The 9394-nt window shown below is 42.0% G+C and overlaps 1 pseudogene; it reads right to left on the bottom strand.

Moving 5' to 3' along the window:
* Nucleotides 1-9394, bottom strand: part of LOC122064954 — a 46665-nt pseudogene that overhangs the window by 16018 nt on the left and 21253 nt on the right.

The raw sequence follows: 9394 nt of genomic DNA, 5'->3' as shown, positions 1-9394 counted from the left end.
CCTTGTTGAGTCAAGTTGGGCATGTGTGATATCTATGTACCAACTTGAGGGGGAGTGTTGAAATATGTAACTAAGGATGCCGCAGCGGCGACCGAGAGAGAGGGCAGCGGCGAAGGAGAGAGAGGGCAGCGGCGACTGAGAGAGAGGGCAGCGGCGACCGAGAGAGAGGGCAGCGGCGAAGGAGAGAGAGGGCAGCGGCGACCGAGAGAGAGGGCAGCGGTGACCGAGAGAGTGAAAACCTGCAATAGGTTTTCCTTAGGACTTGGGGATTTTTAATCGTGAGATGGAGAAAAGGGATTGGGGGTTTTGAATAGTTGTGTTCTTTTAAGTTTCTAAAAGAATAGAAAAGCAACTTTTTGGTACTCTTGCAATGTATTCTTTACTCATTCTTTTTCATTGGTTCATTCCGGGGGAATACAAAAATGAACCGGACGTGCCAAACATATTTCTGTTCTATTTGCATTCCCGCAGAATAGAAGAACACCAGAAACATTCTCCCAGAGTGTTATCAAACGGCACCTAATTAGTGAGGGACAGTTGAAGGGGGCATACCTGTAATTTTTTCTCTTTCTTTGCTTATTATAAATAAAGGCTTGTGTGGTCTCATTGATCACTCAAGCATTCTACCCTAGTTTTTCTATTAACAGTTATAAAGTGAACACATAACTAGAAGGATTTGCACACTAAAAATCAAGTCAAAAGAAGAAAAATTAAAATTGGCATATCTCTAACACCAACAAAAATTCATATGAAGAAATCCACAGAACAAAGCAATTGAAGGAAGCTAAGCTATTGATCAATACAAGACCATAGAAAAGAAGTCGGAATGATTTTCATTTTCTGAAAATTTTCCTTTTTGGAATACTAAAATCAGATTAAAAGGGAAAAAGAACTTGCCAAGCTTGGTATCATTAAACTTTACACTCTAGCCAAGATGTAAATGTAAGTACGTAACTGACAAACAAATCATAAATAAAACGAGTAAAAGTTAACAAACGAGATGATTAACGCAAACCTTTTTTGAGAATGCTGCAAAAGGATTTATGTCATCTTCATATATCTTTTTGTACTTGGATTCGACATCTGAACTGAAGCCACTTTCAACATCTTGTAATTGCTGAAAATGACAACATAACAAAGAATGAAATTAGTCGAACTTCGATGTTCATAAAGTAAACTGTTCTATTATGCAACTTTTCAAGGCACCTTCTGTGATCCTCTAGATACAAGTTTCTCTTGGTTGTAGTCTTGGACATAGCGGATCTTCCCATAAAGCTTCACGTTATCAGCTTTCGTTTTTTCCAGTTCTTCTGTTAGCAGCCCTATCTTCTCCTTTAACCGCCTTACTTCCTAATGGATTTTAAAGAAATCATGTAGATAAAACCAGAATTCAGTACTGAGAAAAATAGAAAATAAGAACATCAAGTGCTTGTTTTCCATTAGGTAAAATAGTACACCTCTTCTGTCTCTCATAAACTTGTCCGAAACCGATCTCGCTGATTGCAGATCACCCTAAGCATTGAACTTTGATCTTGATCTGAGGAAAGATGTTTGTGATCTGCATTCTGATCCAGGAAAGATGGTGGTTCATTAATCAAGATAAATGCCCAGGCATACAAGAAGAATTTACTGGACCACTGCAGAGTACAGAGTACAGCAGCACACAGTTCAAATGTGATTACTAATAAAGAATTACGCTGGCAGGAGACTCAGCAATAAGACTGCACCAGACCAATCATAACTATTTCTCAACCAATGGCTCTAAAGGGTTCTCAAATAAAGGACAGCAATAATGGGACACAACAAGATATGAAAAACATAATGAAGGGACAAAAAGGTTACAGAGAGAGCCTTTGAGCCGAAGGTGTACACCAAATGTTGTGGGATGTTTATTTTCTCAGTTATGGATAGGAAAAACTAAGGTGAAAGTAAGGTAGATGATGTCAAGCAGGTGAATGGAATGTGGGGTGGAGTTTCAAGTCAACAGGAATGGCTTTCACATTAAAAAGGAGGAGTTTCGTTATAATTTGAAGTAAAGGATGTAATATGAAAATTAGGGTTTTTTTTCGTTAGAAATGGAAAACAGGAGCTTGGGTTTAATTTTGAGATGAAAATAGATAAGATGACAAAAAGGGAAATGAACAGGGGAAACTGTGAAAATTTCACATGTTGAAGAGATTTCAATAGAAAGGCTGGAATCTCCCAAAATCCAAGTTTAGTGAATTGGAATCTGGGTTTTAATGTGGAATTTGATAATGGGTTCAAGCTGGAGATGTGATGGTGGTGATGGATTGTATTGAGTAGTTAGGATTTCCATTGGACCAATGATCCATGCAGTTCCAGAAAATATGAAAAATAAGAACCTGCACAATGAGAAAACAAAGATTAAATACGAACCAATAAACATATATAGCTCCAAGAAACATAATAAAATAGTAAATTGGCATTATAGAAAATTGGAATTATACCAACATCAACCGCAAAGAGAACAATTAAGAAAAAGGATAAGGTCAAAGGAAAGACAATATCGAGCATTTCTAGTTATTTATATGGATTATAATTAACAGAATAACAGGTGCAGCAAATTGAGCTTCAGAAGGAAGTAGTCCACTACCATATGGAAAAAAGTTGTAGGAAGCAAAAAAAGAATACCTCAGATAGCTCTGCACCTTCAATATCTTGAAGATCCCAATCATCAAACAGAGTCCCCTTTCGATCCGTGGAGCTGTAACCCTTTATAAAATAAAAATCATGAAAACAAAGCAAGCAGCTCGAATAAATTTCTAAAACATCTTTGAATACCATAAGTAACATAAGAAAATATAGGCTGAAACTATTAACCAAAAAACAAAAGACCAAAAACATGCTAAATTAACTGAAATTTCGACATTCAATGTGCTTAACTAATAACAACTTAAAGAGAATTCAGAAGTTATAGGACCAAACCTTCAATATATCATCTTCAAGTTTAGCTATTAACTTTTGGTGTTCGTTCACCTTTGCGGTTAGTTCTGCAACCTTAGTGTCTGCCATTTCCAATAGAGATGTTTTCTCAGAAAGTTTGACCTGAATGTAGTATAAAGATGTTAAAGTGGACCAATATAATACGATACTGTGAGAAGAATAATCATTAATTACCCAATTCCTGAAATAGGAAAAAATGTCACCACAACTACAGTATTTTTATTTTTTTCAGGACATATCTATAAGAAATTCATTTATAAAGCAGATCTACAATATGCAGAAAGATATCCAAGCATTCAGATATTTCATGCCTTCAACTGCGTGAATTCATGTTCCATTTTCTTGTTCTTATCAAGAAGAAGGGTCTCTAATTTTCTCATCTCTTCTCCACTTGTAGCTAGTTCCCAATCTTCAGCCTCAATTGAATTATAGCCAACAGCCTGAAAATAGAAAGACAAAGAAGATGATAAAAGATTTATATCAAAACTCTTCGGGACATAGCTGTCATTTGCGAAGGTGTCGCCCAGGTGTTCAAGCACCTTGGTCGCCTAGGCTCCTTCTTGGTGTCGCCATGCGTCCAGGCCCCCCAGGCTCAAACGCCTTGGGACACATAGACGCCATGATCACTATGGTTCAGAACCTAAAAGGTAATGCTACAAAAAAAAAACAATACATAGAAAATCTCAACATGGATAAGAAACGCAAGTTCGTGATTGCATGATCATGTTTGACATCTCAAATACATGACAGAGGATTTTGCTTTGTTATTCCCAAGCCATGAACCACAAAATTATATGATTTCAAGACTGAATTGATAAAAATTAACTATATGCATAGAAAAAAAAAATGTTGAGAAAGCATATTGAAAGAACTGATAATTCCACAACTGGCTAAGTGTCAAAGACTTTAGATTTCTAAGAGATAATATATAAAAAATAAGCTTGCAAAAGAAAATGGCATAAAAGCATGAATTGCAGGGGTAGGACATCTATACAATAGTTTCTTGGTGTTGTAAGGGAAAATCATGACCTGGCATAATCATTCTGTGAATAACATGCGTCCATCTTCAGGGTATGCAACATCAATTGCCAGGACATTCTCCACAAGAGATAAAGGACATGCAAAGGTATATATTATCATCATCTTAATTACGAAAAAATTAATATAATCTCCCCCCCCCCTTAAACACTCCCAACGCTTTTTTTTACTTTGACGATGTATACACACCTTCAATTGCCAATTAAGAATCCTTTGAAACCTGTACGATCAAAATAATGCAGGACCTAAATATTATAGTCGATACCTGTCACTCCAGCCTCACCTCATTCAGGTATTTCCGGACTTTCCCACCCTCCCCCATGATACCTTCTTTTTCGACGGCTCATACTGCCGGTACCCCTATCCCGCCCTGCTCGAATCTCTCTCCCAACCTTTCCTCCTCCCCTGCCTCTCCCAAGACCTGGTCCACTGTCACCTCTTCTTCATTCCTCCCTCCATCATGAATGACTCAAAGGTTGGTCTTTGCCCTCCTGGCCTGATTGAACCAGAAATCAGCAAATGGAGGAACTGTCTTATCGGCCACTTCCTGGGTGTCCCCCCCCCCTCCACATTGTTAAAGCCTCCCTCTCCAAACAATGGAAGATCTACGGCACCCTCTCCACCTTCGTCCTCCAAAACGGCCTTTTCATCTTTAACTTCTCTGCTGTTGAGGATAAGATCACTGCTCTGGAATGTGGTCCTTGGTACATGGGTAGGCAACCAATCTTCCTGCGTGCCTGGGATGAATTCACCTCCCTCACCAAAATCGACTTTCAATCCATACCTCTCTAGGTTTCCCTCCCAAACCTCCCACTCCATTTCTGGTGTCCAAAAGGATTGAGTATAGTTGGGTCCATCATCGGCAAGCCTCTTTTCTCAGATTTACACACGAAAGTAATGGACAGATTAGCATATGCCAGAATCTGTATTGAAGTCTCCGCTGAACATCTTCTTCCCCTCTTCAGTCACCATGTCAGATAGAGAAGGTTTCTCTTTTAATCAACACATCAGGTACAATTGGGTTCCACCGCTGGCACTATTCTCAAATGTTTTGGCCATAATACGGCCTCCTATGGTGCGCCTCAAGCCACTACCTCTGGTATAGAAGCCGTCACCAATGTTGTTGCTCATGAAGAAGGAATCGAAGTTGTCACCCTTTCTGCTGAACAAGATCTCCCCTCTGCTCCTCGCCGCCAGAAAAATCGGTGTAATTGAAGCCGCATGGCTAATCCGAACCCTGTCAATGATAGGCCTGCCTCTCTGGACCCTTTGGACCACCAGTCCTTACTCCTCAGTCAAAACCATTTCTCCTATCTCCTCGAGTTGTCTACTTCTGATGATGACAAGGACGTCCCCTCCTCTTGCTTCCCTTCCCATCGATCGCCTCAAGCCACCCATTCTCTGCCTCCCTCTTTTTCTGATACCGCCATTCCCCATCTTTCCCCTACCTGCAAACCATCGTCTTCCAGTTCTGGCGCGACTGCTGGTGTCCTATCTGTCCCCCTCCCTCTTCTTGACCCCTTTGTGGACCCTGTCCTCTCCACCAACTCTCTTCCCCCTTCTGACCCCCTCTTTGGTCTTGGGCCTACCCTACCTCCTGTTGGGCCTAACTCCCCCCTCCCCCTCACCCAGACCCATGATCCCTCCTCTGGGCCGAGCGTCTCTGTTACTGGGCCTGGGCCTGCCCCTCTACAACTCACCCCATCTTTTACCCTTGGACTTAGGCCTAACCATTTTAACCTAATCCTCCCTGATCCATCAAGTATCCTTCCCAACCCGACCACTTCAAACCTGCTTTCCTCTTCTTCTTTGCCCGATACCCCGAACCTCTCCCTTCCACCTCCCCTCTCCACCCCAAGCCTCCTTAACATTCACCTTCACCCCTGCTACCTTCAGCTACCTTACCCAACTCTCTCTCCGCCCTACGGCACCCTTTTGTTCCCTTTGACCACTCCACTGCCATCGCATTACTGTGTAGTACTGTCACCTCAAGCGATGATACCCTGCATCTGCTCGCCACCCCCTCGACTAGATCCTCCAGTCACCTGTCCCTGTTAGATGCCTCCTCTACTTCTCATAGGACCCCTTTGGCCTCCTCCGAGGCAACCCTCACTAGCTACCCCCTGCCAGCCATCCCTTATGCATCCTTTGGCACTGCGCCCATGCGCCCCTCGTCCTAGCCTAATCATCAGCCTTGCGATACCTTAGAAGGTTTTCCTCCGACTCTCCGGTCCGCTCAAGGCCATTCTGAGCATGAGGTCCCCCCACCTAGAAGCCTCTTTCGATACTCATCGACACCATCAACCTGAATTATCCATTGGCTCCCTGCCTTCCCAGTCAAACCTTGGAAGGTGCTCCTCCATCTCTCAAGCCCATCCTAAGCCCCTTGTGGGGGCCCTTTGCCTTCACATTGCCACCGGGCCCTCTTCCTGTGACCCTCTTCTCCCTGGGCCAGCTGCGCATCCTATTAGTTCACAGAAAGTCATCATTGCCAGCTCCCAAATAGAGACAAAAGTCATTGGATCTCCTCTGGTGACATTGCGTCACATCCCAAAGTCCTCTGTGCTGCCCGCCATCACTGCAAATAAGAAACATAGGGTAATCAGATCCTCTTCTCTCAAGGACTCAGGTGCTCCCTCTAAAACCAAATCCAAAATAGCCCCTCTTCCTTTTCCTCTCAAGGAGTATCATAGAAGACATAAACCCAAGTCTGCTATAACCCTGAGCCATTTACTTGGCAGAACCGCCGGAGTGGGATGCCCAGGATTGCCTGCAAACTTGATCAAATCCTAGTCAATGAAGCCTGGCTGGACTCCTTTCCCTCCTCCCATGCCACCTTTGATCTCCTTGTGATCTTTGATCACCCCCCATCTCCCTCCTCACCACCCCCTTATCTCCTTTGGCACTAAGCCATTCAAGTTTTTTGACATGTGGCCTCTCCATTACGATTCTTTCCCCATCGTCCGCGATGCTTGGGCCATCCCAGTCCAAAACTTCTCCCCCCTCATTGCCTTTGCCAGAAGGCTCAAGAATGTCAAAGTTGCTCTCAAGATTTGGAACTCTGCTTCCTTTGGTAACATATCCTCGCAAGTTTCCACCTGTAAGTCCAAGCTGGACTCATCTAATCTAGACTCCAAAATGGCATTCTCAATGTCTCCCTGGCTGAGGAAGAGAAGACTATCTCCTTTGAGCTCTCTTATCTTCTGGCCCAGGATGAAAGCTTCCTCAAGCATAAATCCAGAATCAGATGGCTTGAACTGGGAGACTCCAACACCTCCTACTTCCATCGATCCCTCAAGGCAAGAACCAATGCTAATTTTATCTCTAAGCTCATTGATCGAAATGGATCTACTCTTTTGGACCCCGAGGACATTAAATCTGAAGATGCACCTTCTTTTTTTATCTATTTCACACCCCCACTCCAACCCCCCATCCCTAACGACCTTCTCAACATGTTTGTTCCTTCCCACCTTCTTCCTTCCCTTCGAACCATCCCTTTTGAAGAGGAAATCTTATCAGCCATCCTCTCCCACAAAGCCAACAAGGCCCCTGGTCCGAATGGCTATAATATGGGATTCTTCTCCTCCTACTGGCATATTATCCGTTCTGTACCTTATCATTGTCATTAGAAGCTTTTTTCTCAACCCCAGTCAGGTTGAAGGAATAAATCACATTTTCCTCTGCCTTACCTCTAAGAAAGAGGGTGTTAAATCCATGACTAACTTCGGGCCCATTTCTCTCTGTAACCTCCTCTATAACTTTTAGCCAAAATTCTTGCTAATTGAAACCAATTGGTCATTGATTCCTTTATCAGTTCGAACCAATCTGCTTTCATCGCTGGAAGGAGTATTGCTAATAACATTATCCTTTGTCAGAATATCGTTCGTGGTTTTGACAGGAAATCTTGCTCCTCTGCCCTTCTCAAAATTGACATTCACAAAGCCTTTGACTCTATCAGTTGGGATTTCATCTCTAGAGCATAGTTGTCATGGCGCCAAGGCGAGCCAAGGCGGTGGAAGGTTGTCTAAGCGCTTAGGCTAAAAGGCGTCCGCCTTAAGGCGAGCAAGTATTATTTTTTATTTTTCCTATTTTCTAACATTATTTAATAAGTTATATATACTTTGCTTCATAAAAAATCAAGATTAAGCCACATCAAGTCATTAAAAATCAACATTTAGCCACATCAAATCATAAAAAATTAACATTAAGTCATATTAAGTTATAAAAAATCAACATTTAAAGAAATGCTCTTATTTTATAATAAGTTTGACTGGTTAAATGATTTTATTTTTACATGAGACATTTTGTATTAGTGATAACATAAAATCAGCTTTCTAACAAGTTTAAGATTACTTAAATCTGAGTTGCAATGACAAAGTTATGCTTCAGTCAAACCTATTTTTAAGTGCGCGAATACTGTTAAAATCGCCTGAATGAAAATAATTTTATGAATATCAAAACAAAATATTATTTTACCGGACTTTTGGTTTTTAGCAATGTTTTAACATGATAGAATTTATAAAATTTTCACAATTGAGAAAAACCCTAGTATTTAAAAGTTGAAAATCGTCCCTATAACCAAAATCCAGTTTTTGTTCTTGGACTGGGGGGTTGACTTTTTATCTTTTGGAATTTATTTTTAAACTATTTTATTGGATTCAAATAGGGGGTATTTGGTTATTTATGAATAATATCTTAAGTAAATGAAATAAATTACTTGAATGATATTTGGCATAAATAAGTGCCGAAACACAAGGCGAAATGCAGTGCAACAAAGCGGTTGTCGCCTAGGCCCCAGGCAAACCACCTGGACGCCTAGTCGTCGCCTAGGCAACTCCTTAGCAATGCCTTGACAACTATGCTCCAGAGTCTTACTCCAGACATCTTTTCCCTTACCCTTTGTCCACTAAATTTAAACCTGCATATCTTCCCCCTCCTTCTCTGTTTTGATCAATAGAAGCCTCGCGAGTTACTTCCCCTCCTCTATCGGTATCAGACAAGGCTGCGCGCTTTCTCCATTTCTCTTCTCCCTTGGCCTCGAGATTCTCTCCCGCTCCGTCCAATCCTCTACTGATCTCCACCTCATCTCCCCATCCCCAAATGCAAATCCCTCATGCTTACCTATCTTGCCTTCAAGGATGATCTTATAATCTTCTCTAAGGCAAACCCCCTTTCCATCTCCTCCATCATGTCCTCCCTCCATCTCTTTGAGCATCTCTCTGGCCTTCGTATTAACCTCCTCAAATCCAACCTTTTTCTCTCTGGAGTACCTACTCCCCGTTAGGCAGACCTCCTCAGTCTTACTGGAGTCACCCTGGGATCCCTTCCTGTCAAATATCTTGGTCTTCCCCTCATTTCTTCCAGACTTCTTAACCACCATTGCTCCCCCCCC

This window comes from Macadamia integrifolia, unplaced genomic scaffold (assembly GCF_013358625.1).
Source record: "Macadamia integrifolia cultivar HAES 741 unplaced genomic scaffold, SCU_Mint_v3 scaffold1835, whole genome shotgun sequence".
Taxonomy (NCBI): domain Eukaryota; kingdom Viridiplantae; phylum Streptophyta; class Magnoliopsida; order Proteales; family Proteaceae; genus Macadamia; species Macadamia integrifolia.
The sequence above is the reverse complement of the archived record's forward strand: the minus strand, read 5'-3'. Positions and strand labels throughout refer to the sequence as shown.